Source organism: Cyanistes caeruleus, chromosome 2, assembly GCF_971803275.1.
Source record: "Cyanistes caeruleus chromosome 2, bCyaCae1.hap1.1, whole genome shotgun sequence".
NCBI classification, from domain to species: Eukaryota; Metazoa; Chordata; class Aves; order Passeriformes; family Paridae; genus Cyanistes; species Cyanistes caeruleus.
The window spans coordinates 44,066,316-44,081,401 of NC_141702.1; positions in this window are offsets into that span (position 1 = coordinate 44,066,316).

A 15,086-nucleotide genomic window follows, 5' to 3' on the forward strand; every position below is an offset into this window, starting at 1 on the left:
AGCATTGCTGGAGCCTGAGAAGCAGCAGGAGAACCTGGGATACTCTGTGATGATGCAAAATAATCTGATCATCCCTCATTTATCTGCAGTTTGTCTGGTTTCTAACAGGCACAAAGTTAATGTAACATGTCCCGTAGCTGTTGGTAATAAAGTTACCCCCTAGGTGACAGGTGGCTGTGTGACACTGTATTTATTTGCACTTTGAAGTGTGAGGGTACTGCACCAGCTCTTCCTCCCTCTAGGGATTCTCTTGCCCCCTCTTCAAAGAGCTGGCAGCTCTTGGCTCATCTGCTTGGCCCAGCTGGTCCATGGATGCTGATGTAGCTCTGCTTGCCCCCAGCCAGGCACCAGTTAGACTGGATCCCACAAAAAGCACCATTATTTTCCAAGAACTCGAGGAAAGCAAATACCTGCATAAATCCTTACTCATTTCCCACTCTCGTTACCCAGAACTAGAGAATTTGCACAACAGTTTCAGAGATCTTTAACACAAAGACTACCAGGAACTCATTGTCCTTGTCTTCTTCCTGAAACAAAAGGACATTAAGGAGGAAATCTGTACGTCTGTCAGCAGTTAATCTTGGGGTGTTTTCCTGCAACAGCTGCTGTGTTTAAAGGATTGAGCCCGCCATTCTCTCACGCACCTTTGGCCAAACAAAATCTCAGAGGTAGGAAAACAACTGTAGTGTCACTTGTAGAGCAGGAAAAGAATGAGCTGGAACACAGATAAGGCATGAACATATGCAGCGATGGAGGCAAGGCTCATTTCTGCATGGTCCACTGATATGGAAAACAAATGTGGTCAAGCAAGGAACAGAATAACTTACAGGGTTATTTCTTGTCCAGGTAGATATTTCTTCATTATTGTTAGGTTTACAGATAGAACTGGTGCTGCAGAGAGGGTTGCAAAGTGCAGGTAACAAAAGGCTAAAGTAAACTAGAAGGCCTTCTGAGTTGGATAAGGGTGAATAGTGAAGTTAGATTGTTGTTGCTGTAGCAGGAATCTCTGGCCCTAAACAAGTCTAAGTTCAGGACAGGGTTAGATATAGAGCTCTAACTGGAAGAATCAAATTGATAGGACATTTGCTGAATCCTGCTTGGTTTTTCATTTATTTTCCAATTTCTAGAACATTTATGAGAAAAGGTTAGGCTACTTCATATGGTTGTGGTTACTGAGAGCAGGAGCAGCTATGTCATGGCACGTGCAGAGGAGTGGGATAGAATTCACACTGGAAAGAAACTGGCTTAAGGTTAGCCAGAAGTTCATCTCTGTAGCTAAAATGATCTTTCTATCTCTTGAAAAATTATTTACACCTAAGATTAAGACTGGAGAGGGGATGAGAGTTATGGAAAAGGGGCTGAAGATCTCAAGTTAGGGATGCAAGAGCCACTGCTGAGGATGCGATGTGGGGCCATATGTGGTTTCTTTGTTACTCCAAGTTCAAGGGAGAGATGCAGAGAAGAGACAGCCCTGGGCTTTGTAATTAAGACAAGATTCAATGGAAGAGCTAGTTGGATTCACAGACACTGAAATGCCTGTGGACTGGACTGCTACCAATAGGAAAGTACAACCTTTCTTCTTGTTTGGATAAGTTGCTAATTATTATTAAGCCAGTGGCTAGGGTTTGTGGTTAAGGTTCATTTACAGAGTCCTCATTTACTGGAGAACTAGAATCTTGTCAGGCCTAGCAGATTAGAATGAGGACTGACACCAGAAGGAAGCAAACTCCTTATACTCCTTATCCATCTGCTACTGGGATGTGTCTCTTGGTACAGCTACTGTCAGGAGTGTGGTTACTGCACAACAGTGGTGGGGAAATGATTCCTCTCTGCTACTCACTGTAAAAGACCCACTGAAAAGACTTTGGCTTAGACTAGTCCTGCATACTAAATTAATATAGTTTGACATCCAAAAACTTTTGACTTTATTCCTAATCCATGAAGCTGGCTTTAGTCTTAACACAGACTGGCTGGAAACAAACAAACCCAAAGTAAAATATTCTTCCCTTCTAGCAATGGCTCTTGCAGTAAGAGATTAATCCCTGAATACTGTAGTCATAAAACCTGAAATCTTCAGGACCTGGTGTTAATTATGTACCAGTCCTAGCACAGGTAGATTATTAACCTTTTGTCTGTAACACAAACACAGAAAATCAGTAATAAAGTATACACACACATCACTTATATATGTGTGTATAGCCTTTTGAGGAGGTCAAAGTAATGTGAAGACCATTCAAAAGCAGCAAGATTTTGCATAGCCCTTTGTCCTAGACAGAGTCTTTGTGTTCTCAGATTAAGACAAATTTGTAAGTAGGTAGCCAAAAATCCAAAATCCAATAGGAATAGTTATAGACTGGATTATGAGGCTACAAAGCTGATATCTGCTTGATTCCTAGACACAGCACCTCTAAGGAGTCAAATAATCAAACTAGTATTTCAGGATCTGCTGTTTCCAACCATAAAATTGATCATATCTTTGAAACCCTTCCACAGACTGTAGAGAAGCATGAAATATTCTTGCCTCCTGGCACAAGCCTGTATCTTAGTCCACAGTTCTCTGTTGCACCTTTAAACACTGGTCTTCTGGCCCTGCTATTTCCCTAATAAGACACCTGGCCATAGTTAGAGTTAGGTTCTTATCATAGCTTGAAAAGAGAATGAACTCTTGCCCTCTGGCTACTGGTCCCAAATCTAAACTGCCACAAAAATATCTACTTTCCATCAGGCCCTGCAAGCCATAACCTCTGCCCTAGCTGAAGGCCACAAAAAGACACAAAATGGGCTTCTCTTTTGCAACCAACCCATTACCAAGGCCAGAGCAACATTCCTTTTGCAGATAAAAGCCTGGTTGTCCAACCCAGCTCCATTGCCTTAAGGGGAGGCTAAACTTAGCTATAACCCCTGAAACTGCTGTTGCAACCCCACCCCAGCTTCCCTCCAGAAGTAATTTTTGACACCCAGAAATACCTAGCATTTGTATCTCTGATGGATCTGAACAGCAACCAAAGCCAAAGCAAAGCCCCAGCTACACCCCAAGTGAACACTATAGCACAGATACTTTATTTACATCATGGATCTGTGTGTTTCAAGCACCATTCCTTAGTTCCAAACATGAGCACCTGGCCAGACCTAGTGATAAAATAACATCTTCAGCACTCATCTTCCAATCCCAGACCCTGGTCTCAGTTCCAGTGCTGGCACCAAACAAAGCTCAGTGACTGCCAACATCTCCACAAGGGTTTTTTGTATCTGCTGCATACTAGAACCAGCCTTGTATACGTCACTGTAGGCCTTATAAAGTATGCCAGTGGAAACAAACTACTCTGCCTCATCCATCCAGAGCCATAGACTGGCAGTATTTTTAGATTATGAAGATGGTATAAACTGTATTACGAAAGCCTTCAGATTGCACCAAAAACAAGAGAAAATCTGTGATTCTCTCAGCATCACCTTCAGCAATAGCTCAGTAAGTTTTGCAGGGTAAGCAATAAAGTGGAGCATTTGGTACTTTAGAGTTAAAAACTTCAAACCCAATATTTATATTAATGTAGTCAGAGACCCCTCACAACAGATATGCTCCAAATGAGGCCTCCTGGAATAAAAGGTTTCTTGTGGGGGATGATGAGGAAACAGATGTCCCAGCAACACAGCTGCCTACTAGAGGGATTCTTTGCACTTACATGTGGTTGTCATTGACTTGGCATAAGAGGGAGAAGGGATGTTGCAGGGTTTCACAAACAGGGTTTGCTTCTCTAAAGCTTGCAGTGCAAATATAGGCAGTATCACATCTCAGCACTATCACAGTTTGGGTTGTTTTGGTAGTTGAACCCAGAGTGATTCCAAAACATTTTTGTTATTGTGGTTGCAGGCAAAAATTTGAAGTCATGGATGATGAGGCACAATTCACTTGAAGTCAGATCTAGATAATTATACTGCAAATGTCTAAACACTCTGGAACTCCTTTGTATCTGATAGAGGACAACAGGTAGTCAGAAGGAGAAATTCCTCTTGAGCTAAATTTAAAAATCTACTTCAAGATGGCATGAATCGTATTCATCATGAACCTATCACATTTTCAACTATATCTCTGTGAAGACAGCTGAAGGTGTGTAATTCGTATGTAGACATCTACATTTAGTCAGATAAATCTTTTAAACTTTCTTACTAACCTGGAAGATCAGGATCTTGAATAATCAGCAAATTTCCATACATGCTGCCTTTATGGCATTATGATTTATTGATTCATGGAAAGGACTTTAAAGGGTATAGCATGAGATGGAATTTCTTGTATCTGTTCTAAGGGATTTTTCTTGTTATTATTATCTTCACTTCAGAGTTAAATTTACCTGTGAACTGAGGGCGAATTCTATCTATTATTTGTTTGCAATAGTTAAAAAATTTGTTCAGGTCCGCTGGTCAGGTGGCAAAGACTGGCCTAGCAAGGCTAAACCCAGCAGAACATTGAAAATTTACAGTGCAATGAGCATCTGGCCTGGCTGTGTTTCCTCCCACCTCTCAAGAACCAGAGGTAGGAAGCTAGATCACCACTACCAGGAGTGGTTACATTTCTTAAAGTGACCTTTGGGGAGTGCTCCAGCATCTGGGAATTGTAAAATTGTTCCTCTACTCTTCACTAGAGTTTAGTCAACTGCTGTATGTGATACACACTTCTTACACATTACACTTAATTACTTAGCTGAAAAGAGCCATCTGCAACACCAAGATCAGGGCTTCTCAGCTGATTACAGAAAGTAATTTCTTTATGCTCATCCTTTCCCAGACATGGCTGATTAGATGATGAGATTCAATATAATGCATGGGGGAAGCACTGGCTGCTCCTCCTTGCAGAGTGTCTGATTACAGGACACACAGCTGTAAGAGTGAGCACTTTCTGAATATAAACTTGGTGCCTATTCATTTGCCACAGACCATTCAAGGGCTGATTCACAGAAATAAGTACGAGTAACACAGCAATACTTCAATGCCATTATTCTACCAATGGCATGTAATTTCACTGCCAGTGACAATTAAGCTAGCCGACTGTATTTTTATTTAGTCTTTAGTACCCCAGCACAGCTTTTTGCTTACTTTGCCACCAATTTAAAATTCACATCCTCTCCAAAGATTGTATTAATATTATTGTACACAATACTCCAAGCCATACTATCTTACTGAATATTCAAGAGAGGAGGATGTTTGTGTGAGTGATTGCCTGTCACTGAAGCCAAGACTCACACTCCATTTCCAGGAAGCAGAATTAGCTCCCAATGAATATTCAAAACGCTGTCCATAAAACAAATGCTATGACTATGTGGGTTGTCAAGTGCAGCTTGAGTAGATGTGCCTAAGCTGGCTGGATCAGGCAGGTGCCACATGTAAAACCCCTGAAGTAATACTGAGGACAGCACAGGCTGCAAAACCCTGTTAGGCCAGGGATAAATCACTTTACTTCAATTCCGTGCTGCCTTGGTCATATTGTCAGCTATGCCCAATTAGCTACCCTTAAGCTGAATTTATCTTATTTCTGCCTTCCCAGCCCAACCTTCTTCTTTTTCCTTTTTCTTTTTTCTTTTTTTTTCTTTTTTTTTTTTTTTCCTAGTTTGAATGGATTGAATGAAGAAAATGTGAACTAAAATAACTGAAACATTGCACAATTAAATCAGGGCCAGTGGTCATTAAAGAACTGATATCCTCTATTCTAAACACCCATGCTTTTCCTTTCAGGGGAGAAATCAATCTGTTAGGGAGAAATTTAATGTACGCTTGGAGATAAGGTGAGCTCCATGTTTGCTACATATGAGAGAACTTCCCTAGCAGACTGATAAGCAGGAAACATTTCCTCTTCCCAAACTTTTATTAACCAATTTCAAACTACTCTCCAAAGGTAGGTAGAGACAGAGCCACTCTGAGATAACCTGTGGAGTACAGTATGGAGCTTATGGACCTGAAAAACAGCCATTACCTTATCTTTTAAGATTGCCAGAAGGATTTTGAGTGATAATTACTTTTAAATCACTCTAAGGAAAGCAAGGTTAAAATAAAAGTAATAAAAGCAAATAAAATCACCTGTTTACAAAATACAAATAAACAGTACAGGTGAACAGTTTGTGGGAGAAAGTACAAAGAAAGAAAATAATGTAACTATCCACCCAGAGTTTGGATGATGCTTTAAGGATGCCAGGCCCTCCTAGAGCTGTATGACAGCAATCAGTGATGGGTGAGGAGAGGAGCCAGGGCACTTCTATGGGCCAGAGAATGAAGTGTAGACAAGGTAGAGGACAAGAACACAGCAGCTGACAAAGGCCTGGGCTGCAGAGGGAAATGCTGCTTTCCCTCTCTAAAAATGATGTCAGAATACTGAACACTCCTCAGATGGAGCTGCTGTGAAGCACCTCCAGATTGTCTACCATGTTACAGAGACTGTGAGACCTTCAGAGCTAAGTCTAAGCTCACTGAGATGTTACACTAATTATTTAGACTGGGATTTTTCTCTGTGTTCAAGACCCATTAGCAAAACACTTCTCTGTTTTGTTCTGTGTATAATGGAAATTAAATTACCATAATCAGGTCATGGTAAAAAACATTTTGGTTTACAGCAAGTGCTGAGGTAGTAGGTTATTACCTTCTCCAAGACAGAGTTCCACAAACATCTATTTACAACATATTGATTATAATTTTTCAAGAAAGTGCTGATTACAGGCTCAGCAAGTTCCCTTTATTTAATGTTGTGTTCTGAAGAGACACCTTCTATTAAAACTCCATGCAACCAGCTTTCAAACAGTCTGGCAATGTCTTTAGTGAATGCATGTCATTTCAGTTTCCCTGCTTTGGGGAAAAGCACTGAATTGCCAGGGTGAGAGATTATCATGATAACCATGAAATAACTTGATGTTAACTAATATCTCAAAATCACTCTTAGCACAAGCCAGGAAAAATACTTTCATTTTCTTTTATGGTTATTTGCAGAAGCCAAAAGAAATAAGGCAGTTCAAAGGTTTTTTTTTAAGTCAGAAATGAAAGAAACACATGCTTAACTTGATTAATGTCTGTAAATCTATCAGATGAGCTGTACCTGAGTATTTGTTATTTTTTTGCATCCTTCAAGATATGAGCTCAAGAGGGACTCTCAGGTTCTTGAGCCTATTATTTCCTTCCCTTTCAAGTTCCAGGTCCCTTCTTAAAGCTCCCCTGAAATTCTGTTTGCAAGTCTCTCCCTTGCCCTGGAAGGATGCTGTTCTGCATTTCATTCAGGAGGTAGCTCTGGGAATGTGTCTCCCAAACCATCACCTTGATGGTAATCAGAGAAACAGCTATTTACAGCCTGATTCAAGACATATTTTAGCAGTCATATGAGGGGACACCACTACTGGATGGTTGTGTCACCACTTATCCTGCAATGTCTCTATTGCCAGTTATTTGGATAAGCCCATCTCCTCGCATCAGTCAGGACCATTTCTGCTGGGCCGTACTTCAGGTCCCTTACTCATATTTTTCTTTGGCCTATGCAGCCATGGTAGGATATTCTTCCATGTAAAAGTATTTTCCCCACTTTACTATGAGCTTTATCATAGCTATTCATCTAGGTCTTTTTTACATATCATTTTAATAAAAAAAAAACTTAGTAAGTGGTATCATTTTAAAATTCAAGAAGGGTGTTGATAGAGAAAAAGCAGTGCTTAAAGGCAAAGTGGCAAACTGCCATTTAAAGCTAGAATTTGCATTTAATTTCTAAAGAATATAATTTTTTAACTATACAGTTTTAGATCCTACTTTAAAATCCCTTCAAAATACATTGGTTTTTAAATTCTCTCTGTGCTTCATTGTCTTATTTGAAGTTTAAAAACTGCAAGTATTTGAATTTGTGGAAACACTAACAATATTAATTTTCTTTTTTTCCCCCTATGCATTATGACATTCACATTTAAATATGAGCTTTAAACAAAAATGCATTGGAAGTGAAACACAGCTGAGCATTCACCCTTGAAAACTGAACAGAACTGCTTATAGATAATTTAAAAGTGCATGCATATTATGTTTGGATTCCTTGGGAGTTATCAGAGAGATGCCAGCTCGTTTGCCAACTATTTCAAAGTAATTTAATACATAATGCATTCTAAATGTATGACACAGTGTGTGGGAAAATTGGCATTTCAGTAGTAAGTTACTATCTAAAGGAAGAGGAAGAAGAAATTATGACAACTGCTTGTCAAGACACTTATTCCAGTGGCATCTGCCAATGTGGAAATGAAAAAAGAGCAGCATCAATGGGGTGTTCTTAAGACATGATTTAGAGTGTGGGAAGTGATGAGAAGTAGTAGAAGAAATTTGCTGCCATTAATATTACTAATAATTTTTTTAAGACCTGTGATGCACTGACTTTTACTTTAAACTTGAATCCATTTTATTGAATAAAGCCTTCTGCAGACTTCAAATGAGGTTTTCAATCATGCACAGTGATCACCAAACTGTCCTTTGACCAGCTGTCCTGAGTTACTCCACAGAGATTGCTCAATAGGAATTTTTTAGCACAGGGCAAAAAATATCACAAAAGTTTCTGCACCATTAAGGAAATCAACATGGTCTCCCAGTATCTCCTGCCTTGTCCCTGCTTGGTGTCTGTGTTGGTCCTGAGGATAGCAATGACAATGAAGAAGAGTCTACCTGAAGAGGTGTCCAGGAAGTGACTGGAATAGCTTGTCAAAACCTAGAATATTCACCTGTGAAAGTAAAGAGCAGATAGAATATATCAGCCTTTGCATGGCAAAAACAAGAACTGACCTCTAGGTATGTATAAATGACAGATGGGTGAGAGCTTTGGATGAAGTGCCTGGCAGGTATGAAGAGTGCATCAGTCCATGATAAGTCTGGATGCACAGAGCCAAATCTGGCATTAGCTATGCTGTTTATTGTGTGAGAGTGAATGCAAGTCAGCAGATAAAATGCCAAGGTAGAGGAAAATGAGAAAAACTGGACATGCTCCTATTTCTTGCTCTGTGCAAGTTCATCAACCATTGTGCCACAATTTACTTTTACATTTATCAAAATGGGGGGAAAGGAAAAATAAAAAACAAACAAGGAAAAAATCTTGCCTTATGTTTCTTCATAAACCAATGAGATCTATATAGGAGCTTAGCAGTCATCTCAGGGTAAGAATCATCTCATATAAAACATTGAAAAAGAAGAAAGAAAGGCAGGAAAAAATGAGAAAATACATCCCAAATGGATCTGTAACAAGCTGTTTTTCCAGCACAGCCTGTGACTATCATTTACAGATGACAGCTCTGTATCAAGATTCAAAATCCCCGTTCTCAGTTGTTTTCTGCAATCTTCCTAGGTTGCTAGAAATTATGAAAACATTTGTAGTGAAAACCCTTTTTGCTTTAGCAAAGAAAACTGAACTGAGCACCTGACTCGGACTCCTCTCTTTTGTTCCTCCAACAGGAAAATGAGTCAGAGCTCCAGTCCTGCTGTACTGTACCAAGAAACCTCCTTTTTACTCTTTTTACTCATTGCTTTACTCTGCAGCAATGATCTGATCCATCTGCCACAGCCACTGAAAATTGTGGCTCTGATCATGAACCAGGATTTTAATCCCAGGTTGCTATTCCTGCAGCAAAGCTTGGCTGCACATGAGGACACTAAAGGGGAAAGCCTGCAGTTTTCCCCAGGATATGGCTTTTATTTACAGTTATGGGGTGCTGTTTTCAGATGTGTTTTTCAGCCTATGTTTCAGTCTTCCAAGAAACAGATGCCCAAGGAAGGAATATGGATGTAGAGTTCAGCTTGGTGTAATGGTTTTTACAGGGAGTCACTACAGTGAACCTCATGCTGCTGCCCTCAGAGAGAGTGTGCTGAGGAGGAAATCCACATTTAGGAACTTGGAAACAGCTACCTCAGCTGTAGAGGCTGCTCCACAGGAAGAGCTCTCACATGTAGTATGGTGGCATGTTAATTTTAAGTGCAGCTTGAGTATTGGGTGCTGTAGCTCAAAACTGGTTTAATGTAAAACCAGTAATTTTGAGGTTAAGTTTTTAAAGAACTGCTGAATTCTTCATTCTTCCACACCTCCAAGTATAAGAAGGCAGATCACTACATATTTGGTGAGTAAGAATAAAGTAAGGAGGGGGAGGGGGAAAAAAAAATCTTCATAACATTTCTTTATTACTCAGCTTCACATCTTACCTTCTTATACACTTTTCCATAAACCACTTCTCTGTTGAATTTGTATGCTGTGACCTTTTAGCTTTAGCAGGGAGAAAAACAAAAGCTCTGGGCTTCCTGTGGCTCAGCCTGTGAAAACTGGTGAACATTTAAGCTTAATACACTAAAATTTCAGTTCCAGAGACACGCTGCACTGTACTTGCCAAACAGAATGCCAAGATAGTTGCAGGGAAATTGTGTTTTTGACAGCACACTGTATAATGTCTGCTGGGATGACTCCAGTTCCAGCAAGTCATAACTAGAGGTCACACGGTCTGGATGCACTCTTGTGTCCAACACCTGTTTTCCACCAGGTCTAATATCCAATGAGAAACAAAGGCAAAACACATTCATTGTTTTGGCATTTTTCATTTTCTGAAGACTGAAAAAATGTTAATAAAAGAACAGAAAAGCAGTCACGCTTAGGGAGCTCACGGATTCATATTTTCTATTTCTCTGTCTCCATCAGTGACCCACACTGATATCCAAGAGCAGCTCTGTTTGCACTGACCTTCCTTGGTGCATATCCCAGTCCACCATGCAAGGGTCTCTGGGGTCAAACCTGGCACCTCTGAATCCTTTTTATTCATGAATTCATCAAGCTGCATTTTGAAGAGTTATAAACCTCAGACTTCCACAAATTCCTGTGTCAGAAGTTCCCCAGTTTATTTGCATGTTTCCTAAAAGTTATCTGTTTTGTTTGTTTGGAATGTGCTGAGTACAAGCTTTGATTGAGGACTCCTAGCTATAGTGCTGCAAGGCACAATAAGCATTTTTCCCTAGACTTGTTCTTCATACTAACAATAGTATGTCTATTAGCACTATTGACACTAGCAATATTATATCTGCCAGACTCAGTCACCTTGCTCCCAGGTTGAAAAGTGGCTATTTGGTCATTCTTGTTTGCTTTCAGCCCTTCACTCCCTCTTCTCTGCCTTTCCCAGTTCTATTATACCTTTTATGGGAGCTGGAAGGGGGTTGGTGGTGTACAGCAGGAGTATGCAACAAGATGACAACCAAAAAAAACACCTAATCTGTTTAGTTTCCCCTTCCTAAGTTTCCTGACCATGTCTACAATAACCTCAATGTCTCTTTTCAAAAAGGGCAGCTCAGATTCCAACACTGTAAAATTAGAAGTGAGTTTTGCCTCCCTTGATATTTATCTATATTGAATTTTACCTGCTATTTCACCACACAGAATTTGGAGATCCTTCACATTTAGCCCTTACCTTTGCTATCCTGAATATCTTACTGCTCATTTGATCACTTTGTTCAGACCCTTCACTGACCTTGAACTTCACTCTCTCCCAACATAAACCTATATTAATCTCTGCTGGCTGGAATTCAACGTGAAAACTTTCCAGGACTGCTAACTTCCCTTTCCTCTTCATCTAGCTAGTTTTATATCTCGAAGAAAAATGTCCACAGCAGCCTGGTTTAAAACCTTGTTGCATGCCTTTTGTTGGCTGAGCAGCTGGGTCTCCTATATCAGTATTCCTGCTGAACTTTTCAGGAAAGCAGCTCTGATATGCTTCTGAGGAAAAAGCTTTGGCAGTGTTTGCTCATCCCCTGAATATCATATTTACCCATGTGTATTATTTTCTTTGGTGCAGGTCTAATGATTTGCCAGCTACAGACATAGCAGATATATTTATCTATTTGTCCATAGCATCCCACACCTCTTCTGAAGCACCTTCAAAAACTGGTATAATAGTTGAAACCTTCAGGTCTCCAAATACATAAACAAAAGGTGGTGGATCACAGCTAATTCAGTTCTGAGCTCCTTCAGAAAACACAGTGTGTTATCAATAAACATAAGCTCCCAAGTTCCCGAGACTTCTTGAGACGTTTCAAAGGAATTTTAAGTTTCTGCTTTGTGTCTTACCAAACACCATTTCTATCACTGTAGATACCTTTCATTAGGTGTTTTTCACTCTCTGCCACTTTCACATTGGACTGCTTCAAGCTCTTATTTGACCAGAGTATTTTTTCCTAAGAAATTCACCTGCATTATGGGGATCTGAATATTGGTACTTCTGTCTTGCACTGCCTCACGCTTGTTTCTTTGTCACTTTCCTCTTTTTTTGGCCAAAACTCAATTAAAACATTAAAAAATATTTAGTGCTTTTGAAAACTGCCTGGCTAAGAACACTCACAATATTTATCCACCAACAAAAGACTGCAAGGGCAGGACTACTAAATCACAACTTGACCTGAAGGAACCTGGAGTGGAAAGTGAAATTCATCAAGACTTTTAGAGCCAGCATTTTAAGTATCAAGTCAAACTCCTAGCATAACTGATGTCAGCCAGGGTTCTGAATTGCTGCAATCTTTTAATCTGAGTTTCTGCGTTTAAGTGACACTTTGCAGCACCAGGATGATGCCAGTCTATCTGCCCCTCCTATTCTGTGTGATCCTTGTTCTGACTCAGCAGTCATACTTCCAAGTGGGACTGTGTATTTCCCCATATAAAGGACAGATATTGCAACACGTTTTTTTAAAGAACCCTTTCTCAGTCCTATTTCTCATTTCCTAACCCCAAGGGATTATCTGGTATTCAGGATTGGTGGCTGGGTTATTACATCCTTAGAATCAAAAGCAAGGTGCAGTTGCAGCAAGACCAGTGAAGCTGACAACCTTACAGGGCAGCTGTAAATGTACACAAACTAGATCCACACTTTTCATCCCAAGATATTCTGTGATTTCCCTCTTCCAAGGTTCAAACACACTGGCCACTTTCTCTGCACACCTGATCAATAGGACGGAATTCTGAAAATACCATTAGAGAAAAACAAATGTCAACAACAGAGTTAAGGCCCTTTCATTTCTCCCCAGAAAACAGAAAACAAACATTGTAAATTACCCATCAATTACTCAGATGCAAATGCTTGAAGTTCTTTTCCCTGTTGCAATTACAGAAGTTGTTCCATGCAATAAAAGGTTATTAAGGCAATACTTAATGGCCTTATTCATAATTCTAAGCAAGCTTCATTTAAAATTTAAACCTACCAGGCTGTTTGAATGTAAATCACAATGCTCTAGAGTAAAAAAAAAAAAAAGAAAGTGAGAACACCATAAATTCCAAGTATTTTCAGGCATGTCTCTTCCCATCATTTCTGTTACATCAGCTTTACCGCTCACTCTTTCTCTCTCAATTAGACCATTCAATATTCTTCTCGCAATGCTCCCAGTGTGTTTTTCCCATTCTTGGCTGAATAACTCTCCAAACACTGCTGTAGTGGTGGAGGAGGGGTTGCCTTCCTGGAATCTGCGTACTTATCAGAATGGACATCTAAATGGTCTCAGAGCAAAAATTAATGCTATCAGGCCATTACAAGAGAGCCTTCTGAGATCATTAGGCAAAGCCTGACCACAGCTCTGCATGCACAAAAGCACTTGGCTCTACAAGCACCCTCAATCCTTTCCTGTTGAAACTTTGGTCAGAATTACAAAAGAGGTTGAGGTGTTTTTGTTGGTTTGGGGTTGTTTTATTTTTTCTAATGGTGTTGTGAGAGGCAGAACTCAGTTTATGATTAACTTAGCCAGACTGTAGACCTTATCTCAGCCCATAATTAGCATGGCTATTTTTTGGAATACCGCCTGTTAGCAAACCTGCACACACAAGTAAATAATTTCTCCCACTCTGAAGACTCTGCCAACTTCACTTGAGAAGCATCTAAATTATTTGAGCTAAGAGATACCAGCATGTGAAAAGGACATAAAAACAATAAACTCCTTAATTTTTTCTTCTGGTCTCAGGAGCAGAAAGGTTTCCAGGAACTGAACATGATGGGGTTCACCAGTTTCAGTCTCACATACAGCACATCTATAGATGGAAAAGGTCTTTTCATAGGTTCCATGACAAATCAATAGAAATTGCTCCACAGGGGGTTCAGCAAGTACTGGAATAAATCCAATCAGTTGCTAGGTTAATGCATTTATTTTTGTCTTCTAAATCAGTTTTTTTCTTTCCTGAATGATCTTTCTGGACAAGGAGCAACATGAATGAACAAATGAATGCTACTGCAGCCAGGGCAATCTTTTGATTAAGCTAAGTGTGAGCTTCTTCTCACCTCTGCTGCTACGCACTGATGAGGTGAACTGTGCTGTAAATATCAGTTCAAAATAACTTTTTGTCTCTTCTGTCCACTTCAAATGAAATACAGAAACTGAAGACTGGCTGCAGAGTATCTCTGGTGTGCACATGAAAGGACAATTAAACTCTTTTACTGAGGCACCCCACATTCAGGGCTCAGACTCTAAAAATAAAGCCTCAAGGATCCTGAGATGTGGTTCATACAGACAAACAGGCAGAGGACAAAAACTATACCCCACAAAGAAAAAAAAAGGACTCTGTTATTTTTTACTACTTATAATAGTTATTATGCTGTAACACAGAAAAATACTATTTTTACAAGATAGCTGAGAAGTACCATGTAGGATCCAAATTAATTTAGTTTACCTCTAGACCAAGAAAAATATCTTAAAAAATAGTTTAAGACAGATATTATACTTCCCAAAGCAAGTACCTTGAGGTTGGGTTTGAGTACAATGATAAATACCTGCTCCTTTCAAGTCATTCTACTCTAAACAACAAAAGGGATATGGATTGCAGGCAGTTTTTTGCCTGCCAAAGTACTGCCACTACAATCACATTATTTCTTTTGAAAAACCAAGAACTTAATTCAGTTTATATGAAGGAGGTACAACCAGAAGCCAACACTGCATGAACAAGAGCATACTTTGCTTAGGATTTTATTTTTCCCCTTGACGATCCATGGGATCCACACACGTGTCCAGATGATTTTGAAAACGAAATCAGTTGTCCAGCAGGGGCCACAGAGATGATGTGGAGTCTGGATCTTATCTGGATCTCTCTTATCAGG